The sequence below is a fragment of the Ornithorhynchus anatinus genome, chromosome 20 (assembly GCF_004115215.2).
Source record: "Ornithorhynchus anatinus isolate Pmale09 chromosome 20, mOrnAna1.pri.v4, whole genome shotgun sequence".
Lineage (NCBI taxonomy): Eukaryota > Metazoa > Chordata > Mammalia > Monotremata > Ornithorhynchidae > Ornithorhynchus > Ornithorhynchus anatinus.
This window is the reverse complement of record NC_041747.1, coordinates 23631277-23647104: the sequence shown is the minus strand read 5'-3', so window position 1 is coordinate 23647104 and position 15828 is coordinate 23631277. Positions and strand designations below refer to the sequence as shown.

The window sequence follows — 15828 nt, the reverse complement described above, 5'->3', positions numbered from 1 at the left end:
AGGGCCGGGGCGCCCTCCTGTGGCCGCGCAGGAGAATGCCTAGGGAGCAAGGGGCCGGGGCGCTCTCCTGTGGTCGTGCAGGAGAATACCCAGGGAGTGAGGGGCAAGGCCGCTCTCTGGTGGCCGTGCAGAAGATTGTCAAGGGAGCAAGGGATGGGGAGCCCCCAGCTGACCGCGCAGGAGAATGCCATGGGAACCAGGGCCCGGGTGCCCTCCACCGGCTGCACAGAATGCCCAGTGAGCAAGGTGCTGGGGCGCCCCCCGCCGGCCACGCAGGAGAATGCCCAGGGACCGAGGAGCTGGGGCGCCCCCCGGTGGCCGCGCAAGAGAATGCCCAGGGAGCGAGGGGCCGGGCGCCCTCTGCTGGCCATGCAGGAGATTGCCCGGGGAGCAAGAGGTGGGGAGCCCTCGGCTGGCCGCGCAGGAGAATGCCATGGGAACCACGGCCCGGGTACCCTCCGGTGGCCGCACAGGAGAATGCCTAGGGAGCGAGGGGCTGGGGCAACCTCGTGTGGCCGCGCAGGAGAATGACCAGTGAGCAAGGGCCGGGGCGCCCTCCTGTGGCCACACAGAAGAATGCCCAGAGAAAGAGTAAAATGGGGATTGAGACTGTGAGCCCCACATGGGACAACCTGATTCCCCTGTGTCTACCCCAGCGCTTAGAACAGTGCTTAGCACATAGTAAGCGCTTAACAAATACCAACATTATTATTAAGAGGGGTGGGGCGCCCTCGTGTGGTCGCCTAGGAGAATGCCTAGGGAGCGAGGGCCTGGGCGCCCTCCGGTGGCCGCTCAGGAGAATGCCCAGGGAGCGAGGGGCCGGGGCACCCTCCTGTGGCCGCACCGGAGAATGTCATGGGAACGAAAACCCGGGCGCCCTCCGGTGGCCTCACAGGAGAATGCCCAGGGCGCGACGGCTGGGCACCCTCCTATGGCCGCACAGGAGATTGCGCAGGGAGCGAGGAGCCGGCGCCCCTGGTGGCCACGCAGGAGAATGTCATGGGAACTGGGGCGCGGGCGCCCTCGTGTGGCCACGAAGGAGTATGCCCAGGGAGCAAGGGCTGGGGCGCCCTCCTGTGGCCACGCAGAAGAATGCCCAGGGAAAGAGGGGTGGCGCGCCCTCCTGTGGCCAGGCAGAAGAATGCCCAGGGAAAGAGGAGTGGGGCGCCCTCGTGTGGCCGCGCAGGAGAATGCCCAGGGAACGAGGTGCCAGGGCGCCCTCCTGTAGCCACACAGAATGCCTAGGGAGCGAGGGCCTGGGCGCCCTCCGGTGGTCACACAGGAGAATGCCCAGGGATCGAGGGCCGGGCCGCCCCCCGGTGGTCACGCAGGAGAATGTCATGGGAACAAAGGCCCGGGCGCCCTCGTGTGGCCACGCAGAATGCCCAGGGAAAGAGGGGTAACGCGCCCTCCTGTGGCTACGCAGAAAAATGCCCAGGGAAAGAGGAGTGGGCCGCCCTCGTGTGGCCGCGCAGGAGAATGCCCAGGGAGCGAGGGCCAGGGCGCCCTCTGGTAGCCACGCAGGAGAATGCCCAGGGACCGAGGGGCCGGGCGCCCTCCGGTGGCCGCGCAGGAGAATGCCCAGGGAAAGAATAGGGCGCCCTCGTGTGGCCGCGCAGGAGAATGCCCAGGGAGCGAGGGCCAGGGCGCCCTCTGGTAGCCACGCAGGAGAATGCCCAAGGACCAAGGGGCCGGGCGCCCTCCGGTGGCCGCGCAGGAGAATGACGAGGGAGCGAGGGGCCGGGGCGCTCTCCTGTGTCCACGCAGGAGAATGCCCAGGGAGTGAGGTGCCAGGGCGCCCTCCTGTGGCCACACAGAAGAATGCCTAGGGAGCAAGGGCCTGGGCGCCCTCCGGTGGTCACACAGGAGAATGCCCAGGGATCGAGGGCCAGGCCGCCCCCCGGTGGCCACGCAGGAGAATGTCATGGGAACAAAGGCCTGGGCGCCCTCGTGTGGTGACACAGGAGAATACCCAGGGATAGAGGGGTGGGGCGCCCTCCTGTGGCCACGCAGAAGAATGCCCAGGGAAAGAGGGGTAACGCGCCCTCCTGTGGCCACGCAGAATGCCCAGGGAAAGAGGAGTGGGGTACCCTCTGGTGGCCGCGCAGGAGAATGCCCAGGGAGCAAGGGCCAGGGCGCCCTCTGGTAGCCACGCAGGAGAATGCCCAGGGACCGAGGGGCCAGGCGCCCTCCAGTGGCCGCGGAGGAGAATGACGAAGGAGCGAGGGGCAGGGGCGCCCTCCTGTGGCCACACAGGAGAATGCCCAAAGAGCGAGGGTACAGGGCACCCTCCTGTGGCCGCGCAGAAAAATGCCCAGGGAAAAGGGGTGGGGGGGCTCTCGTGTGGCCGCACAGGAGAATGCCGAGGGAAAGAGGGGTGGGGCGCCCGGGGGGCTCTCCGGTGGCCGTGCAGGAGAATTCCCAGGGAGAGAGGGGACAGGGCGCCCTCCTGTGGCCGCGCAGGAGAATGTCATTGGGAACGAGGGCCCAGGCGCCCTCCGGTGCCCACACAGGAGAATGCCCAGGGAGGGAGGACCGGGGCGCCCTCCTGTGGCCACGCACGAGATTGCCCATGGAGCGAGGAGCCGGGCGCCCCTTAGTGGCCACGCAGGAGAATGTCATGGGGACAAGGGCCTGGGGGCCCTCGGGTGGCCACACAGGAGAATGCCCAGGGAGCGAAGGCCGGGGCACCCTCCTGGGGCCGCGCAGGAGAATGCCTAGGGAGCGAGGGGCCGGGGCGCTCTCCTGTGGCCGCGCAGGAGAATACCCAGGGAGTGAGCGGCCGGGCGCCCTCTGGTGGCCGCGCAGGAGAACGCCCAGGGAGTGACGGGCCGGCGCGCCCTCGTGTGGCTGCGCAGGAGAATACCCAGGGAGTGAGGGGTCGGGCCGACCTCTGGTGGCCGCGCAGGAGATTGCCTAGGGAGCAAGGGGTTGGGCGCCCCACTCTGGCCGCGCAGGAGAATGCCATGGGAACAAGGGCCCGGGTGCCCTCCAGTGGCCACGCAGGAGAATGCCCAGGGAGCGAGGGGTGTACCCCACGCTAGCTGCACAGGAGGATGCCCAGGGAGCAAGGGCCCTGGCACCCTCCGGTGGCCGCACAGGAGAATGACCAGGGAGCAATGGGCCGTGGCGCCCTCCAGTGGCCTCACAAGAGAATGCCCAGGGAGCGAGGGGCCGGGGCGCCCTCGTGTGGCCACGCAGGAGGATGCCCAGGGAGAGTGGGGTGGGGCATCCTCCTGTGGCCGCGCAAGAGAATGCCCAGGGAGCGAGGGCTGGGGCGCCCTCCGGTGGCCGCACAGGAGAACGCCCAGGGAGCAAGGGGCCGGGGCACCCTCCTGTGGCCGCGCAGGAGAATGCCCAGGGAGCGAAGGCCGGGGCGCTCCCTGGTGGCGCACAGGAGAATGCCATGGGAACGAGGGCCCGGGCGCCCCTGGTGTCCACGCAGAATGCCCATGGAGCTAGGGGCCGGGCGCGCCCTGGTGGCCGCGCAGGAGAATGCCCAAGGAACGAGGCACTGTAGCTCAATGGAAAGAGCACGCGTTTAGGAGTCAGAAGTCATGGGTTCTAATCCTGGCTCCGCCGCCTGTCAGCTGTGTGACTTTGGGCAAGTCCCTTAACTTTTTTGTGCCTCAGTTCCCTCCTCTGTAAAATGGGGATGAAGACTGTGAGCCTCACATGGGACAACCTGATTCCCCTCTAACCACCCCAGTGCTTAAAACAGTGAGCGGCACATGGAGAAGCAGCGTGGCGCCCGGGAACTGACACGGGCTTGGGAGGCAGAGGTCAAGGGTTCGAATCCCAGCTCTGCCACTTGTCAGCTGTGTGACTGTGGGCAAGTCACTTCACTTCTCTGTGGCTCAGTTCCCTCATCTGTAAAATGAGGATTAACTGTGAGCCTCACGTGGGACAACCTGATTACCCTGTATGTACCCCCAGCGCTTAGAACTGTGCTCTGCACATAGTGAGCGCTTAACAAATACCAAAACTGTTTTTATTATTAAGCACCTAACAATTACCATTATTATTATTAACAAGGGGCCGTGTGCTCCCCGGTGGCCGCGCAGGAGAATGCCCAGGGAGCGAGAGATGGGGCTCCGCCTAGTGGTCGCGCAGGAGAAAGCCCGGGGAGCGAGGGGCCAGGGCGCCCTCGTGTGGCCGCGCAGGAGAATGCTCAGGGAGCGAGGGGCGGGGTGCCCTCCGGTGGCCGCGCGGGAGAATGTCCAGGGAGCGAGGGGCGGGGTGCCCTCCGGTGGCCGCGCAGGAGAATGTCCAGGGAGCGAGGGCCGGGGCGCCCTCGTGTGGGCGCGCAGGAGAATACCCAGGGAGGGGGGGCCGGGGCGCCATCGTGTGGCCGCGCCGGAGAATGCCCAGAGAGCGAGGGCCGGGGCGCCCTCCGGTGGCCGCGCCGGAGAATACCCAGGGAGGGGGGGCCGGGGCGCCATCGTGTGGCCGCGCCGGAGAATGCCCAGAGAGCGAGGGCCGGGGCGCCCTCCGGTGGCCGCGCCGGAGAATACCCAGGGATGGGGGGGCCGGGGCGCCATCGTGTGGCCGCGCCGGAGAATGCCCAGAGAGCGAGGGCCGGGGCGCCCTCCGGTGGCCGCGCCGGAGAATACCCAGGGAGGGGGGGCCGGGGCGCCATCGTGTGGCCGCGCCGGAGAATGCCCAGAGAGCGAGGGCCGGGGCGCCCTCCGGTGGCCGCGCCGGAGAATGCCCAGGAAGCGAGGGACCGGGGCGCCGTCGTGTGGCCGCGCCGGAGAATGCCCAGGGAGCGAGGGCCGGGGCGCCCTCCGGTGGCCGCGCCGGAGAATGCCCAGGGATCGAGGGACCGGGGCGCCGTCGTGTGGCCGCGCCGGAGAATGCCCAGGGAGCGAGGGCCGGGGCGCCCTCCGGTGGCCGCGCCGGAGAATGCCCAGGGATCGAGGGACCGGGGCGCCGTCGTGTGGCCGCGCCGGAGAATGCCCAGGGAGCGAGGGCCGGGGCGCCGTCGTGTGGCCGCGCCGGAGAATGCCCAGGGAGCGAAGGTTCCGGGGCGCCCTCGTGTGGGAGCGCGGGGGAGAGCGGCGGCGCGGCGCTGATTTCCCGGTCTGAGGAGCCCGGACCCCCGGTTCCCCCCCCCGGTTCTCCCCCGGTTTCCCCCCGGTTCCCCCCCGGTTCCCCCCCGGTCCCCTCCCGACCCCCGGCCCCGAGGCGAGGCGAGGCGCGGCAGCGGGCCGCCCATTGGCCGCTTCCTTACATTTGCAGCCGCCGGCCCCCAAGCCGGCCGATCCTTCGCGGGGGGGAGGGGGGGGCGCCACATCCACGGCCCCGCTCCCCACAGCACAGGCCCCAAGGGGGGCGCGGCACGGGAAGGGGAAGGGGAAGGGGAAGGGGAAGGAGAAGGAGAAGGAGGAGGGGAAGGGAGGGGAAAGGGGCGGGGCAGGGCGGCCATTGGCCCCCGCGGACCCCCGCCGCCCCCCGCCCCGCCCCCCGTCCGGATTTAAGGGGAAACCGGCGATAAAAGCGAGAACCCGACATCCCTTTAAGTCACCACCCCGATTCTGTTTTGTTTTTTTTTTCACCCTCGAGCGCCGTGTGGAGCATGGTTGCGAGCGCTGGGGCGGATCCGAGGCGGGGAGCCGGGAGCCGGGAGCCGGGAGCCGGGAGCCGGGAGCCCACGCTCTCAAGAGGAGGGAGGACAGGGAGCGAAGCTGCGGCCAGCCGGCCCTGCCCCTCGTCAGCTGGGGGGCCGGGGGCGACGCACTTCCCTTCTCCGGGCCTCAGTGACCTCGGCTGGACAATGGGCGTGAAGCCTGGGAGCCCCACAGGGGACCATCTGCTGAGACCCTGGAGCTCCCCCAGCGCTTAGAACGGTGGTCCGCGCTTACTAGGTGGTCCCGTGGGGGAGTTGGACAGTGGGGGAAACCGAGCGAGGGTCTGAGAAGAAGAAGAAGTAGAAGAAGAAGAAGAAGAAGAAGAAGAAGAAGAAGAAGAAGAACGTTGGGATGCGTTAAGCGCTTACTCTGTGCCGAGCACCGTTCAAGGCGCTGGGGGAGAGACGGGGTCGGTCATCAGGTCGTCCCTCGGGAGGCTCCCAGTCGCCGGCCCCATTGTCCGGACGAGGTCACTGAGGCGCGGAGAAGGGAAGTGACTTGCCCACGGTCCCACAGCTGACAAGGGGCGCAGCCGGGATTCGAACCCATGACCGCTGACTCCCCAGCCCGGGCCCTTGCCGCTCAGCCACGCCGCTCCCCAGGGCCTCCTGGTAATGGAGGCCAAGACTTGGCCAAGGTCACACGGCAGAGCGGGAGTGGAGTGGGATTAGACAGAACCCATGGACCTCCGACTCCCGGACCTGGGCTCTCTCCACCGGACCACCCTGCTTCCCTCTCCCTCGTTCTTCCCTCGTTTTTCCGTAACAGTGTAGAATAGCCATGATATCTGTTACGCGCTTACTATGTCCCGAGCACCCTTCTAAGCGCCTAAGGGGTAGGTTCAAGCCAATCGGCTCGTTCGTTGCCCGTGGGGCTCACCGTCTTAATCCCCGTTTTACAGATGAGGTCACTGAGGAACAGAGAACGGTTCCAGAGCGGGGTCCAACAAAAGAATGGAGTCACTCGCTCCAGGTCACACAGCAGACAAGTGGCGGAGCAGGGATTAGAACCCAAGGCCTTCTGACCCGCAGACCCGGGCTCTTCATTAAGACAAAGCCACGCTGCTTCTCCAATATCCAAACTGTGTTATGAGGACTGAGTTCTCTCTACGGAAAGGCTCTGGGCCTGTCGCTCCCCTCCTCACAGACCTCCAGTGGTTGCCTGTCAACTTTCGCCCCAAACAAAAGCTCCTCACTCTGGGCTTCAGAGCTCTCCATCCCCTGTGCCCCCTCCTACCTCACCTCCCTTCTCTCTTTCTACTGCCCACCCCGTGGGCTCCGCTCCTCTGCCGCCGCTCACCTCCTCACCGTCCCCAGTTCTCGCCTGGCCCGCCGTCCATCCCTGGCCCACGTCCTACCGCTGTCCCGGAATGCCCCCCCTCCTCACCTCTGCCAAACTCACTCTCTTCCCCTCTTCAAAGCCCTACTGAGAGCTCACCTCCTCCAGGAGGCCTTCCCAAACGGAGCTCTGCCTTTCCCTCTGCCCTTCCTCCCCTCCCCACCTCCCCTCCTCCCTCCCTCTGCCCTACCCCCTTCCCCTCCCCTCACCCCTTGTGTCGGTGTGGACATACTTATTACTCTATTTTGAGTATAATGATGTGTATATGTATCTATGATTCTACTGATCTATTTTCATGGCATTGATGCCTGTCTACTTGTTTCATTTTGTTGTCTGTCTCCCCCTTCTAGACTGTGAGCCCGTTGTTGGGTAGGGATTGTCTCTATCTGTTGCCGAATTGTACTTTCCAAGCGCTCAATAAATACGGTTGAATGAATGAATGAATCAAGTGCTCTATCCACTCAACCCCACTGCTCTCCTCTCTCTCCTCCTTGGGGTGGGCATGAACACTTGTTAAATTCTCATCAGGTGAATGACAAGTTGCTCTGGTGTCAGTTTTAAAAAAAAAAAAATACAGCTAGGAAGAATGCAGAAGGAAATCTTACTTTAGACTCCTTATACTGTGGCTCATAACTTCATTTGCTATATGGCCCACTTTTTGTGAGCTCTTGGGAACCTTAACCACTGAGTGGGAAAAATCACTGCTATAGTTTAATCTAGGTTTTTAGAATCAACACCCGCTTTGTAAAAAAGCGGAAACAAGGAAGAACCTTCCAAGTGAAGGACGCAGTCTTTTCTCCCAGAACAGAGAAATTGTGCTCTTGATGAACTTGTGTTATGGGAAGAATCACCTTACAACAACCGCCAGTTTAATGGATGGGAGGTATATGGTTTGGCGATGTCACCTTGATTGAGTCTATTTTTGTTATATCTACCAATGGTCGTTGCTATTTTACTGTATAAGTGACTGCAGAGTTGCAAGAACACAAGGAAGCAGAGTACTCTATGGCAGAGCCCGGAACATGCAATAGCCTCACAGCATTTTTTTAAATGGTATTTGTTAAGTGTTTACGATGTGCCAGTCCCTATACTAAGCACTGGGTAGTTATAAGACAATCACAGTGGACCCAGTTTCTGTCCTACATAGGGCTCAGTCTTTATCTCCATTTTACAGATGAAATAACTGAGGCACAGGGAGGTTAGGATACTTGCCCTGGGTTTACATAGTAGACAAGCGATGGAGTCAGAATTAGAACCCAGGCCTCTGACTCTCAGGACATGCTCTTTCCACTAGGCCACCCTGCTTCCTGGAGCGATGTGATACATATGCACAACTGTTTCTTCTCATCCCAGATCCACTTGTGCCACCTTGTGGATTGTGTAATGCCTAAGACACTTGGGTTGTGGGAAAAACAATCTCTAATTCTTCCAAAATAGTAGATTCAAAGTGTGTTATGAGAACTCAGGACTATCAAGACTGCTTATAGCAACTCTGAGTCCAGTGGGGAGACCTTCCTTAATGTGAGCAATTGTAACCAAAAAAATTCACCAAGCATCAAAGCAATAATTGCCTGAAACCACCACCACCACCACTGTACTCAGTTTATAAACAGCAACTCCAATTCCAACCCCCCCCCAAACCAGTTTTGACCTTCTACTTAATTCAAGAAAGATGCCAAGAGCAGAAAACATTTTAAATAAGATCTACAAGACTAGCAAAAAAAAAGCAAAATAAATGCAGTGATTTGGGAGATGTGGGCAAGGATCATGCCATGTGGGAACATCATTCAGTCACTGGTATTTACTGAGCACCTCCTCAGTATTAGGGATGGTACTAAATGTTGGGAGAGTGTAGCAGTTATGACACAAATAATGCAACATGAATAGTTCACCTTTTTTGAAAACTCTCGCTGTCCAAATGGGATTTCTACACCACCTTGCCCCCTGGAAATGTTTATCTAAGAGGCAGCAAACCTTGCCAAGCTTAGGTTATAGCCAAACTTGTAAAATATAGGTCCACAGCAGCCAATCAACAGTGTCTGAATACCTACTCTGTAAGGAGTTGTGGATGAAGCACTTGAAAGCACATCCGGATTAAAAGGCCTGATCCCTGCCCTCAAGATACTTAGAATCTAACGGGAGGAGACAGACACTAATTATTTACAAAAATGGGAAGAGGAGAAAGAACAAAGATGCAATTAAATAATGCTAAGAGCCTGGAAAAGAGAATGGGTGATTAAGTACCTGGGAGTACATAATATAATTGTATTCATATACAAAATGTATATATGCTATGTATGGCTTTATATAGAAGTGCTAAGTGTGGCTTTGGGTATCACGAGATCTGGTGTAGGAAATTAATTGCTTAATGCTTCCTGAAGGAGGTGAGATTCTAAAAGGACTTGAAATTGGATAGAGCTATACCCTGGGGGACTTGAAGGGGGAGTGAATTCTAGGCAAGGGGGAGCAATTTGAGCAAAGGGTCAGAGGTAGAGAATAGAGAACAAGTCAGACGAAGAGGTCACCCGGGGAATAGCCGGCGAAGAGAGCAGATGGGTAAGGAGAAAGATGGAGGAAAACCTTCCTGCCAAACGGGCAGGAGTTTCAGTTGGGAACTTTCTTTTATTCATTCAATAGTATTTATTGAGCGCTTACTATGTGCAGAGCACTGTACTAAGCGCTTGGAATGAACAAGTCGGCAACAGATAGAGACAGTCCCTGCCGTTTGACGGGTTTACAGTCTAATCGGGGGAGACGGACAGACGAGAACGATGGCAATAAATAGAGTCACGGGGAAGAACATCTCGTAAAAACAATGGCAACTAAATAGAATCAAGGCGATGTACATTTCATTAACAAAATAAATAGGGTAATGAAAATATATACAGTTGAGCAGACGAGTACAGTGCTGGGGGGATGGGAAGGGAGAGGGGGAGGAGCAGAGGGAAATGGGGGGAAAAGAGGGTTAAGCTGCGGAGAGGTGAAGGGGGGGGTCGTAGAGGGAGTAGAGGGAGAAGAGGAGCTCAGCCTGGGAAGGCCTCTTGGAGGAGGTGAGTTTTAAGTAGGGTTTTGAAGAGGGGAAGAGAATCAGTTTGGCGGAGGTGAGAAGGGAGGGCGTTCCAGGACCGCGGGAGGGCGTGGCCCAGGGCTCGACGGCGGGATAGGCGAGACCGGTTACTTTTGGCACTGTATATACACAATAAACAAAAACCCTGACTCGGGCGTATACGTTTTTATAAGATCTAACTGCAATACATCAGCATCATGGCAATTTTCTGGGCTATTTTAGAATGAAAGAATAGAAGTTTAATTGAGGTACTTATTGAAGACCCACTCAAATGCATCCTAAAGCACCTGATTTCATAAAAGCATTAAATGCCTGTTTTCCACTCCCCTCCAGAAGAAGAAAGCTCCTCGTGAAAAAGGGATGGCGTCTCCTAAGGGACCCACCCCACGCTCCTCCCACACATCCCGACAACTCTGGCCCTTGTCCTAGTTCTTCACATCTCTCAACTCTCTTTATATGTATCTATAATCTATAATGTATCTGTAATCTCGTCCCTCTGCTCCCTGAAAGAGTATACAGCCTAAAGAAAACGGATTAAAAGAATACTTTTGTCTCCAACCTCTTTTAAACAGAATCATAGACTAGGCTAGTCTTAAAGCACTCCGTTATCAAAATAGCAAACAATAGCAGTCTGATTGTATAATTGTAGCATCATGCATTTGGTTGCTATGGAGTCATTCAGCTACGTCTCTTGATAGAAAATCTTCTTATGGGCTTTGTGCCAAGGAGTAGTCTCAGATGAGACATTCTTTGCCAGAACACAGGGCACTAGTTTCGTGTTTTGCAGTCCACTGAGATAAATTCTTGATGGTCTTGCAATTGTGGTTTAAAAGACAACTTGCCTCTTTCAGTTGTGGGAAGAATCCTGAAATTCCGAGACTCAAAATGTGTGGGAAGTGCCTTGGCCTTATGGTAAAGGAAATGGATACTGTATTTACTTTGCAAGTAACAGTTGTTTATGCCATCTTTCACTTTATATTCCTGTGTTTAGTTTAAAAACAACTACGACCTCTTTGCCAGTGAAAATCATTAGAGGCATTTATATTAAAATGCAGTAGTTCAAAGTATGTAGGAAACAATATAAAAGGTAGGGTTCTGGGTTCCAAAGGAGTATGAGGCCAGAGGAAATCACTTTCTGCCAAAGTGATTTTTGCTCAGGTTGCTTTGGATGGAGAGTTGGCAGGTAAAAAGCCCAGTGTCTTTGATTCAGGCCCCAGGTTTTAACCTAATAAGAACTGTGGAATTTGATAAGCACTTACTAGGTGCCAGGCACAGTATTAAGCACGAGGGTGTGAACAAACAAATCAGGTTGGACACAGTTCCTGTCCCATGTGGGGCTCAAACTTTCAGTCCCCAGGAACTGAGGCCCAGAGAAATGAAGTGACTTGCCCAAGGTCACGCAGAAGACAAATGGCAGAGCGGGGATTAGAATCCACCTCCCCTGACTCCCGAGCAGTGCTCTTTCCTCTAAGCCACACTGCTTCTCCTATCTGCTGCTCTTTATTTCATACTATCTGTTTACATTTCCTTAGGGCCTAGATTTAAGTATTTTTTTTTTCATAATTTTTCTTCCTTTCTGCTTTTTAGGCTTGCACTAGTAATACTAATGGTGGTATTTGTTAAGTGGTTACTATGTACCAAACACTGTGACAGATACAGGATAATCAGATTGGACTCAGTACCTGTCCCACCTTGGGCTCACACTCTGGGAGGGAGCAAGAAGAGGTATTTAACCCTCATTTTCCAGATAAGGAAACTGAGGCACACAGAAGTTAAATGACTTGCCCAAGGTCACACAGCAGGCCAGTGGCAGAGGCAGGATTAGGACCCAGGTCTTCTTACTCCCCGTCCTGTTCTCTTGCCAGTAGGCTCTGCCGTTTCTCTGCTTGCCTTTTTCCCCCATCTCCCTGTCTTTCATCTCTTCTTTGGGTTTCTCTTCCATTCTCCTTTTACCCTGTACAGTAATATTAATAATATATTATGGGAGATTTTTTTCAAAACAGATTTATCTTAAAATGCTCCTTTGGCATTCCTTTCAAGCAACTTCATATTTTATTCTTGGTTTTAATGGATAGTTTTTACTTTAATGAACATTATTAATTGCTTAGCATTGATAATACTTACTGCAACTTGTGAGATTTATCCTCCAAATTGGCTATTGTCACTGCCCTTGCTTGGGCAGCTAAAATATCTGAATTTAGCCTAATTAGAATTGACTGAATTTGGTTGACAAAGAGCCCTGCAGGCAAACTCATTCAGAGCACGAAGACTATTAAACTTAGTCCTCTCAATAGCCAATAATTTTCCATTTGCTTTATGACAGTTCTGAAAGTTTCATATAATCTTTTTTAGTGGAGACTTTAAAAAGGTCGAGAAGTGAAGAAAACACATAAAACAAATTTATGACTTCAGGAGGATCACTTAAACCTGCCCTGGTCAATACCATTTTGGGGAGGATTAAACTATCCAAGAGTATTCAATAAAAGCAATCTAAAAAGTTTTCTCTTTCGGTCTAGTGGTTGTTCCCCTTTGTTCAATTCTTTCACCTCTCCTGCTATGCAAGAAGACCTCGTACCCAGAGTCTAAAAGAAATCACGGCAGGGAGCCCAAGATACATTAGGTATAATTCAACTTTCCTATTTTGTCCCTTTCTTCTTGAGTTTTGTGGGTGCTTGTCTACTGTGAGCAGTAGAAAGAGGGAAGAAGAGGGTAGCACGGGCCGGGGGTCAGAAGGATGTGGATTTTAATCCCAGCTCTGCCATTTGCCTGCTGCATGACCTTGGGCAAGTCCTTAACTTCTCTGGGCCTCAGTTACCTCATCTATAAAATGGGGATTAAGACCATGAGCCCCATGTGGGACAGTCACTACGTCCAATTTGCTTAGCTTGTATCTACTCCAGTGCTTCCTACCATTCCTGGCGTATAGTAAACGTTTAACAAATACCACACAAAAGAGGGATAATATTGGTAAATGTGGGAGAGACCAACACAGAGAAGAAAAGCAGCAGGATCCTGTGGGAAGACAACAGACCTGGGAGTCAGGAGACCAGGGTTCATAACCCAGCTCTGTCCCTTGCTTGTTGAGTAACCTTGGGCAAATCCCTTAACTTCTCAGTGCCTCAGTTTCCTCATCTGTAAAATGGGTATTCAGTCTCTCTCTCCCTCTCTCCCCTTTGCTATAAGTAACTTATGGGTCAGGAATTGTGCCTGAGCTGATTATAGTACATCTACCTTAGCCCTTAGCTCAGTGTCTGGAATACAGTAAGTGCTAAAAAATACCAAAGTTATTATTATTATTATCAATAACATTAAGCTCAAATACCATTAAGGGGACTCCAAAAGCTGAGAGGTTGAGAAAAAGCAGGCTGAGAAAATGTGTCTCCACTGGGGAGAATTGCAAGGCAGCTCGGCTGCTTCTTCTCCCAGACCAATAGATGTCAATTCTTTCCTTGAAACTCTTCAGGGAAGGAAAGTGCAGGTCTTTGGCTAATCTATTCCAGGTTTTGACAGCCCCATGATTACCACTAAAATTCTTCTTTCCGTATAACTTCCTAAATGCCTTTTGCTGCATTGGCAGGTAGGATACTTTATATTTGAGTTCAGGGAACGAGGAGATTTTGTTGTTTTGTTCTCTTTTATTTTTCAAGCTTTGATTTTGCTGAGCCCCTGAAAAGAAATTCAGATCTATTAAAGCTGGAGGGCCCTTAGGAGAAACCAAAATCACAAAGAAAATCGGAAATGCTAGACTTCTTAAGAATAAGCTCCCTGGCTATCATCAGCCTGGTAGTCCGACGATGAGGCTTAACAGCACTGCAAGCTACTGGATCTCCCTTTGCCTCTTGGAGGAATCAGCAGAATGATGGTATTTTATCCAAGACTGTTTTGTTAAGCTGTACTCGATGTTGCAGGTGTTCATTTGTGCTATCATTTACAGGTGTAGGGCGAAGGTATGTGTACTTGGATCTGTTGGTTCAGAAGATAATTTTGGCTCGTGCCTGTGGCGGTTACAAGTTTAGTCCTCTGGTTTAGCCCTGGGACAACTTTTTGGGGTGAGGGTAGGGTTTTAGTCTCAGGGGATGGGTTGAGCCCAGCAGCTCCGACTGGGATGGGATTGATCCATTAGCAAGCTGAGCTGCCCAATCTCCACCCTCGAGCTAGCCACAAACAGAAACAGTGTGGCCTACTGGGAAGAGCAGAGGGCTGGGAGCCAGAGGGCCTGGCTCCCCTATTTGTCTGCTGTGTGAACTTGGGCAAGTAACTTAAATTCTCTATGCCTTGGCTATCTCATCTGTGAAGTGAGATTAAATCCCCCTCCCTCCAATTTAAACAGTGAGCCTCATGTGAGATAGGACTATGTCCAAACAGATCATCTTGTTTCTATCCCAGAGCTTAGAACAATGCTTGATACATGGTAAGTGCTTAACAAATATCATTAAAAAAACAAAAAAGCAAAGAAGCCAGCAAACAAAAAAGCATCTCTTAGGAAGGAGAGTGTCAGGGGACAGAGTCTTTCCCACAAGGACTTGAGGACTCACTGTGTACAATTGAATTGAATTGAATAGGAATTCACTGGATTATGGTAACCCCAACTGTACCTTCTCCTCTCCCTATCTCAGAGCCCAACTGTTTCAAAAAAGAAATTCCCTTTCTCCAGCTGAACCCTGCCGTTCTAGGGTTATTCTTCTGAGCCTTCTGCTTTCTATCTGGTGCTCAACCTCATTACTGCTTACAATCGATGGTATGTGGTGCCAAAAAAACCTTTCATTATCACCTCAACAATTGGAAGGGGAGTGGGGCAAGGCATAGAGCACGGGCCTGGGAGTGAGAAGGACCTCGGTTCTAATTCCGACTCTGTCATTTGCCTGCTGTGTGGCCTTGGGCAAATCACTTCACTTCTTTGTGCTCCAGTTCCCTCATCGGTAAGATGGGAATTAAGACCGTGAGCCCTAAGTGGGACATGGACTGTGTCCAAACTAATTAGATGTATCTACCCCAGCGCTTAGTACAGTTCCTGGCACATAGTAAGCACTTAACAAATACTCCAAATAAATTAATAAATAAAATGCAAATAAATCCAGTAATCTCTCTCTCTAGCCCTGTGGACCTCCAGGCCCCTCCTGCTCTCAGTTAAATGGAAAGAACGTTCTTAAGCTGAAGAGAGAGGCATCGGAAGTGGCTTCTTTTCTAACGGTCTCAAATTTCTCAGTGAGGCAATCATATTTGAAATGAGATTTCAGCAATAAAGAAAAGCTGGGTATTTGAAAACTATTCAAACAGATACAATAAAGCCTTAATGAACTTTTCCTTCCAAGATTTTAAGACCCGACCCTAGAGCCCCTTCACAGGCAAAGCGCCTACCGATTTTTTTTAATGGGATTTTGGCCTGAGGAGGGACTCCAGGGGAGAGCACTGAAATGGCCAAAAAATGAGCCGAGCATTCGGATTTTTTCCCAGCACATTGTCTGTTCCAGCAGAAGGCGCTCAAAGCGCATGTACCACGACCTCAACCTCCTCTGAACGAAGTTTTTATTGCCGATGTGTTTGTTAATTAACACATACCACTAAACATTTATCGGCACCGGCAAAATAAGGTGACTTTGACCTTGATTAATGAAATGAGTAATCATTTTGGAAATGTTGGAATTTAAGAACCAACCAGGTATTATTCTTTTTTCTCTTGTTGGAGGCACCTGAATTATAATCCATAAAAACACATTTAATTGCAAATCACGCAGGCTCGCTTTCCAGGTATGTTTTTCATTCTGTTCTCAAAGTACAGGGCTGTTGAGGTGA

General features: G+C 53.9%; 1 protein-coding gene across 2 annotated transcripts in view; it reads right to left on the bottom strand.

Moving 5' to 3' along the window:
• CCDC82 (coiled-coil domain containing 82) overlaps positions 1-5337 on the bottom strand; it is a 38698-nt gene extending 33361 nt beyond the window's left edge. For both annotated transcript variants that reach the window (XM_029048404.2, XM_029048405.2), the window contains exon 1: positions 5234-5337. The gene's annotated coding sequence lies outside the window, so the exon portion shown is untranslated. The remainder of the gene's footprint in view (positions 1-5233) is intronic.
• Positions 5338-15828: the final 10491 nt, after the last annotated feature.